Source organism: Solea senegalensis, linkage group LG3 (genome assembly GCF_019176455.1).
Source record: "Solea senegalensis isolate Sse05_10M linkage group LG3, IFAPA_SoseM_1, whole genome shotgun sequence".
Taxonomy (NCBI): Eukaryota; Metazoa; Chordata; class Actinopteri; order Pleuronectiformes; family Soleidae; genus Solea; species Solea senegalensis.
This window is the reverse complement of record NC_058023.1, coordinates 2,787,416-2,796,180: the sequence shown is the minus strand read 5'-3', so window position 1 is coordinate 2,796,180 and position 8,765 is coordinate 2,787,416.

Sequence of the window (8,765 nt, the reverse complement as noted above, 5' to 3'; positions counted from 1 at the left end):
CGTGTCTGTGAGTTCACTCTTTCTTCCCTTTGCAGTGACGTGAAGTGCTGCTTTATATCTTTGTAGAAAGATATAGTTAATCACTGACACATTTAATATAAATTTTTATATCTTTTTTTTCACATTTTTGTTGAGTTGGGAAGGAAGCGGCTAGCATAGCTTAGCATAAGCTAACGCGGCGCGTTCAGATGTGAAAAAAACTACTACAAATATCCAGTTTCCCGTAAGTACTCGGTTTAATGTACTTATTTAAGAGGTAAGAAGATAAAAACACACTCGTAACTGTGGAGTTAGCAGTTAGCGTAAAACGACGGGAGACGACCTGATGTGGAAACGCCTAAAGCTTGCTCATTAACACAACCTCTGTGGATATTATCACACGCTTGTTGAAACGGGATTTGTCTGCTGAGGCTCAGCTAAATCCAAAATAACTGCTGAGTCATGGTCAGTGGACACATATTTATTGTGTAAGTAAGTATGGGAGTTACTCTCCATTGCCTTTATTATGAAATGTAGTTATTTAGCTGGACTGTAAGCGATGCTATGCTAACCAGCTGCTGAGTCATGGTGAATGAGGCGTAGCATCAGCAGCAGTATTAAATAATAAAGATGCTTCAAACTGATAAGACAGAGATGATGGACGTCGGGGGGGTCGGGCGTCCTCACGTGCACTGACTGCTTCTTAAAAACTCAAGTCTCCTCTTTTACCCCCCCCTTATTTCCTGAGCTGATTTAAAGGGCAATTGTGAGGCGTAAGCTTTCTTCCTTTCGTCTTCAGCTTCCTTTACAATATCAGGGGGGAAAAAAAGGAGAGGAGGCTTTTCTCAATCACTTCTTTTTACTTCAGGATTATCTTTTGAATTCATTTCTGCCCAAACTTGAGCTGTGAGTGAGCTCTGGCCTCCATGTTTTCTCTCTCTCCTGCTCTTCATCCGTCCATCTTGCCGACTCATAACGTATTCCATTATGCCTCCGTGATTCCTCCCCCTCACTCACTCACTCACTCACTCACTCACTCACTCACGCTCCCAGAGCCCCTGCCTCCCTTTCCTCGCCGTCTTTGTCTTTCCATTATCTGTCAGATTCCACTCCTTCTTTCTTTTTTTAATCCTCCCCGGTGTTTGGACGCGGTGCTTCCTCTGCTCGCAGCCTCAAGGTCAGATCTGGAGTTCTAATCACAGAGCACCGTGGCAGCGACCCGGCCTGGAGCACGTACTGTACACTCGTGTGTGATTACAGTCGGGATTCAGGCGTTCCTTTCGTCATCGTGTTGCTTTTGTTTTGTTTATTTATTAACCATGATCTCGTCCTCTGCTGTCACACCTCCTGTGTTCAGGGCTGTTGCCGCGGCGATGAGTGTTCTGACCCCTCATCCGGGCACACAGACCAATCCCCAGTTGTGCGTTCTCATTTCTCGTCTGCGTGTACGACTCTGACTGCAGGTGAAGGATGTGTGAGCTGAATCCATGCACGTGTGAAGGTCTGTGAACAGAGAGAATGATGTGGTCTGGATTCCCTTCACTCTCTCTGTGCAGATGCTGCAGCGCTGACCCTGAAAGTCTGCCGGCGAACTGGGACTGTCATTGTCAAAAAAGAATAAAATAAATCTCGACTTCAGTGTCCAACCTCTTAGGTTTGCTTTGAACCCGTATCGGTCCAGAATGTAGCAAACACAGACCCAGAATCCACTTTGTTTTGCAAAAACGCAGCATAGATGAAGCTCATGAAGCTCATGAAGCTCATGAAGCTCACGTGCTTGAAGAACGTGGAGTACGTGCTCGTGAGGCTGTGTGTCTTTTGCATCCGTCCAAATGTAGGAGCTGCTTGTGGCTGTTTTCCATCACGGTTTGGAACGGGAAAGCCTGAGGTCTGAGAACAGAACCTTTACTTGGTCGCGCGAGGCGTGCGCCGTCCCCTACGGCCGCGTCAGCGAGGCACGCAGCGTGACGTCGCACCGGTCATCGACAACGAACGATGACAACATTGAACGCAACACAACAGATGACAATGGAGCCCTGTACTGTTCCCTGGTACCCCTAATAAGATTCTAAAAAATATTGTGACGGTACGCAAAAAATATTGCAAGGGAACGTAAAAAATATTGCGAGGGAACGCAAAAAATATCGCAAGGGTCCGTAAAAAATATTTAGAGGGAACGCAAAAAATATTGCAAGGAAATGTAAAAAATATTTAGAGGCGTAAAAATATTTAGAGGCAAAAAATATTTAGAGGGAACGCAAAAAATCTTGCAAGGAAGCGTAAAAAATTTGAGGGCGTAAAAATATTTAGAGGAAGCAAAAGATATTGCAAGGGCGTAAAAAAAGTTATATGAGGCAACGTAAAAAATAATGCGAGCGTAAAAATATTTAGAGGCATAAAAATATTACAAGGAAAAATATTACAAGGAGGAATTAAAATATTGCAAGGGAACGAAAAATATTTAGAGGGAACGCAAAATATATTGCAAGGGTACGTAAAAAAGTTATGCGAGGCAACGTAAAAAAATAATGCAAGGGCGTAAAATATTGCAAAGAACGAAAAAATATTTTAAGAAAGTAAAAAATCTTAGGAAGCGTAAAATATTTAGAGGGAAAAAATATTTAGAGGCATAAAAGATATACTGCAAAGTGCGTAAAAATTGCGCAGGCAACGTAAAAATAATGCAAGGGAACGTAAAAATATTTAGAGGCAAAAAAATATTACCCACGAGGAACGTAAAAAATATTGCGAGGGTAAAAATATTAGGAAGGCGTACAAAAATATTTAGATGGAACGCAAAAAATATTGCAAGGGTACGTAAAAAATTATGCGAGGCAACGTAAAAAATAATGCAAGGGAACGTAAAAAATATTGCAAGGGAACGTAAAAAATATTTAGATGGAACGCAAAAAATATTGCAAGGGAACGTAAAAAATATTTAGATGGAACGCAAAAAATATTTCGAGGGAACCTAAAAAATATTTCGAGGGTACGTAAAAAATATTGCAAGGGAACGTAAAAAAACAATGACTTCATGACATTACCAAATGTCAAGAAGTTTGCTGCTTATTTGTCGACACGGCTTGAACTGATTTGAAATCAGCAGGTTTGAGCCACATTAACTCCTTGCATCTAAAGTCCATGATGAAAAATGGGACAATACGTTCGACCTCCATCCCAGCACTTTTCTAATGTCAATATTTGGTCAGGAGCAGAGGTGAATCATCGTAAGATCTTCTCCTTCAAGCTTTGCTTTCTTTATTTAAGCTACGACGACTAATGTGAACTCTTTGCAAAAATACGTACCCAAGACCAGTTTGACCTTTGACATGCACATGCCTCATCTCCACGCTTGTTTGTGTCACGTCTGAAACGCAGATCAAACTGAAGTTGACATTGCAGATGCTTCAGAGGTTAGATTTCAGGTCTTCCAGGTCTTCCAGGTCTTCCAGGACTCGTCCACACCTGTCCCACTCTCTCAGAACCACTTCACAAACGGCTGCGTTGGGTGTGATGATGAAAACAACTGAATTTTTAAAGAGCCCGCGGCGGAGCGCCCCGAGCAGGGACCACCCGATGACATCACAGGACGCTCGGCTAACCTCGGAGCTTCTCCTCAGGTGCTTCTGTTGTTCAAAAAAAACAAGAAAAAAACCACCAGCCATTGACTCAGGAAGACAAAGTCCTCCCTGTGGACGCTGCACTTTGTCCTGCACATAAATATTGAACTGTGTCGAGCACAGCGGCAGAAACTCCAACATCAGCTCTGTATTCCGAACACTTCCACCCCGTGAGGACGAATTAGCATAAAAATCGTCTTTTTTTGCAAAACTTTCTCCGAGCCGGGAGAAGAGCGACAGTCGGAGAGTGTATAATTTATCAGTGGGTACAGTGTAATTAAAGCCCATGGTACTGACATGACACAAACCTTTTCTTTCATAAAGCTAAACAATAAAATCCGCCGCGCTCTCTTTGTGCTGCTGTATTTTTGGCAAGAGGGAAAAATACAGTTTCCTTGTTTTCCAGTGTTTCTCGATTGCAAACGACGTGACATTGTTCTTTGTATGTGCAGTCGCCTCCTGGGCTGCTTATTTTCCCCTCGCACAGGGATGTCTTCTCCAAGATCAAGATAAATCTCCTCCACACACACACACACACACGGAGAGGACCAGCCGCTGTACCAGTGACATTATTTGCTCTCAAGACTCTTTTGAGCTTGACAACATAATTACCAAAGCTGAGTCCTGGTGCAATTAAAAGCCAGCAGCTGCTGACAGCGAGGGCTTGTGTAGCGAGAACACAGCAGGGATGAGACAGGATCTTAACAAAAACGGCGGTTTTAGAGAAGAACCACTCTGGTTTCCTGACAGCATGAGGAACATCAGGTAGTTTAGCAATCTCAGAAGGACTAAACGTCAATGACACGATCCTGAACGTACCTTCTCCTACCACAGGAGGCCTCAGACAGAGAGAGGACGGAGGTGAAGTGTGGAGTCCACGTTCTCGTCTCGACTCGACGTGAGGATTCAAGTCGACAAGAGTTATTGATTCGGAGCGTATACTTGTTCTCCCGGAGCCCCCACACACACAAACACCGGGTTCTTTACAGGACTTGAGTGAAGATGATCGAACTTCAGAGACCTGACAGATGTTCTCAAGTGCATCTCAAGAGTTACATGGAATTACATGGAAAACAGACTCTCAGAGACTGACTGGAGTTCAAGAGGTTTGTAAAAAGCTGCGTTGTATATATACATACATATATATATATACATATACATTTTTTACGTTCCCTACATCCAGAGTGGAATCCATGTGTTGTGAGCAGCGTGGATGTCTCCTAACTTTACTGTACATATAACTACACCAGGTTGTTTTAGAGAATCCCCATAATAATGAACTGTGTCGCAGCCAAGAAGAAGAGTTTAGAACTCAACAGCAGGACGGTCTCGTCGTACAGGACGTGTGACTCAGTTACCAGCTGACAGAAATATCCCCCGGGTGTCAGGGATCTATTTAGATGAAGTCGTGCTCACACACACACCACAGAGCCCGAGACTAAGAATGCAGAGAGGGAAATAACTGTCACTCGTCTAAATCTTCGTCTCCCTGCGTCCTCGTTTCCATGGTTCACATTCAGCGTGAATCAGAGATATAATTTGTGCCGAGCAACAGAGACAGACCATAATATGACACAGCCTCGCAGAAGCCAATCATCTGCTCTGTAGCTACAGAACCGGGTTAAAAATCGCTCTACCCGTTTATTCGATATTAAAATATTCACATTTAAGAAGCTGAAAAATGACCGAAAGTAGAAAATATTCACATTTAAGAAGCTGAAAAATGACAGAAAGTAGAAAATATTCACAGAGTAATATTCACATTTGAAAAATGACAGAAAGTAGAAAGTATTAATATTCACAATTAAAGCTGAAAAATGACAGAAAGTAGAAAATATTCACAATTAAAGCTGAAAAATGACAGAAAGTAGAAAATATTCACAAGCGAAAAAATGACAGAGTAGAAAATATTCATATTTAAGAGCTGAAAAATGACAGAAAGTAGAAAATATTCATATTTAAGATTCACATTTAAGAAGCTGAAAAATGACCCAGAAGTAAAATATTCACATTTAAGCTGAAAAATGACAGAAAGTATTCACATTTAAGAAGCTGAAAATGACAGAAAGTAGAAAATATTCACAATTAAGAAGCTGAAAAAATGACAAGAGCATTAGAAAATATTCATATAAAGCTGAAAAATGACAGTAGAAAATATTCACATTTAAGAAGCTGAAAAATGACAGAAAGTGAAAATATTCACATTTAAAGCTGAAAATGAATTATTCAAGAGAAAATAGTAAATATTCATTTAAGCTGAAAAATGACAGAAAGTAGAAAAATATTCACATTTAAGTAGCTGAAAATGACAGAAAGTAGAAAATATTCACATTTAAGAAGCTGAAATGACAGAAACTAGAAAATATCACATTTAGAAGCTGAAAAATGAAAGAAAGTAGAAAATATTCACATTTAAGAAGCTGAAAAATGTCATAAAGTAGAAAATATTCACATTTAAGAAGCTGAAAAATGACAGAAAGTAGAAAATATTCACATTTAAGAAGCTGAAAAATGACAGAAAGTAGAAAATATTCACATTTAACAAGCTGAAAAATGACAGAAACCTCAAAGTTAATAGTTGATGATTAATTTAATAATCTCTACCTTTACTCACCAGTAACATTAATCTTAGTCGTATTTAACACAAGCTATAATCCGATATTTGCTTATAAGTGGATGTTATGTTGATCTAATCTTTTACATGAATATGAATGGAATATTCTAATGAGTGCCAATAATCAGATTAAAGGCTCATTAATCTGTGTTGCCAAACTTTAAGACGTTACAAACAAGCATCAGAATATTAACTACGAGTCTCTTGTTTTTGTTAAAACCTGGAGCAGCGTTTTGTTCATTCAGCCCAGAAATAATAGAAATTAAATGTTTGGCCCCCTTGAGCGCAGCAAAGACGGAACGTAATAGCATTTTCATTAGGGAGTTTATTTATTTATTTATTTACTGTTGAAGTGATATGATATTTGTTTAATTATGGAAACGGCAGCGAACGACACTCTGGGACGTAAAAAGCAGCTTGTGAGAGGAAAAAAACAAGGCAGCGAGGCATGAAATACAAAAATGTTGTGTTTACGAAGTCTTCCACAGCGCTTAATCATCCCGGTGTCAATAGAGCAGCTTCCTCCGGGCGTGTCAACAGTCTGCTTTGTCTTTTTTGTTGTTGTTGTTGTTCGTCGAAAGCTGCCCTGACATTTCAAACTCCCAACAAAAAAGAATTCATTTCTATAAAAGGGTTTGTTTTCTGTCCTCAGAAGAAAAAAAACCCACGGACAAAAGCGTTCATCGTTAAAAAACACGTCAGGAAGTCGTCGGACAAAAGTTTCTTCCTTCAAACACAAACACAACAACTCACCACCTGCGCTGTGAAGTTCATAGAAAGTGTCTGCGAGGTGAGCGCGGTCAGCGTGGAAGGATTCATTATTAATAATAATAATAATAATAATAATAATAACAACCACAAAGTCAAACACGTGCAGGGCACAGTGGAGTGAGACGACTACGTTTATGTCTTTTAGATCTCATGTTTGCAGAAGAGCTAATTATATCCCATAATTCCCCTCGTTGTTTGAGGTATGAAACTCAATTCAGAACAACCGAGCTAATCATGTATTGATTTAGAAATGATGATATCTGCGTCTACGGGAAATTAGAAACTAGTGTCACTTATATTTAGTTCCACGTCTCAATGTAGTAAAAACCAGGCTTATATTTTCCCACAGGCACCGCCTCCTCTTCCTGCTGCTGCCGTCCTCGCCTCACCTCCTCGTGTTTGCTCGTCTCCAAGAACCAGATGCCCTGAGTCCTGAGTCCTGAGTCCTGAGTGTGATCACAGCAAACTGTGAGTCAGGGACCGGGAACGGTGCGCGATGTTCACGAGGGTCAGAAAAGCATTCATTCAAATGAGCGATATCTTCCGACGATGAACACTGGCCTTCAAACTTGGATAATCTGGGGATTACCGACCAGCGGTGGAACATCTCCACTGCTCCAGGTTGCATTCTCCGGTTCATATGAACGGATTTCCCTGAAGCAGAGAACGTGATTTCTGAGGCTCAGCGTCGCCGCTATCTTTCATCTCCTTGAGTCCACGTGACCTTTGGTGCCACATTTGAAAAGGGTTCTGCGAAAAGACGAGAAGATAAAACCTCTGGGCGTCGCCGGCACGATTGTGGAACCCCCACAGAACCCTGTGTGCCGCTCAGTGTTGCCAGATGGCACAACCACAAGGAATTAATGAGAAGTTATTTTTAGAACTGGATCATCTTAAAGACGGGGGGACGGACGGGTGTCTCATCCCTTCTGTTGATGTAAAAATAAAAAAGACGGAGAGAAAGCTCAGTGGTAACGTCTCGAATTTTTTTATTCTTAAAAACTTTGGTTCAAACCCAGTTCACTTCTGCAGGTAATCTGCAAATATTCTGTCGTTTTCTATCATATTTCCCCAGATTAAAACACAGTCGCCCAGGTGATTTAATCCCTTCATCAGCCCACGTGCCCGCCGCCGTCAGGCGTCCTCAGCCGAGTTCATCACCGCTGCTCCGGAGTTCTTCTCACGTTTCCACTCCACAAAATCACATGTAATCACAAAAGCCAGCGTGCGCCGCTCCAAAAAAGGCAAAAATGTTGATTGTGTGTTTTGGATAATTTCCCAAAATGCAACGCAGTGAAGGAGTAACTCACAGCTGCACGAGGATGAGGATGAGGAGCAGGAAACGAAGTGTTGTACCCAGTTCATTTATTTATGCACAAAGTCTCATGATCCAGCTGGAAACCCACAGAGAAAATCAGTGACTTATCTTCAGTGTCGGGAATCCCAGATTCAGATTAACCCCGGTGACGTAAAGTCACCACAAGAGGCAGCGGTGCATCAACAGCTCCTGTGTCCCGCGGGTTAAAAGTGATCAAACGTGTGCGACTGATAACACTTGAAGAATATTGAGCACACGTTGCAACACTTGGTGTCTTCTCATTGACCCTGGTGTGATCAAGGACGCAGCAGGTCCCTCCTACAAGACCAGGAACACACACACACACACACACACACACTTCAGTGGTTCCTGTGCTGCAGACTCGAGTTTCATTGTCAAAAGAAACCACTTCACAATCTCCTCTTTTACCTCGACTCTCGTCGGTGAACAGCTCGTCAATAAG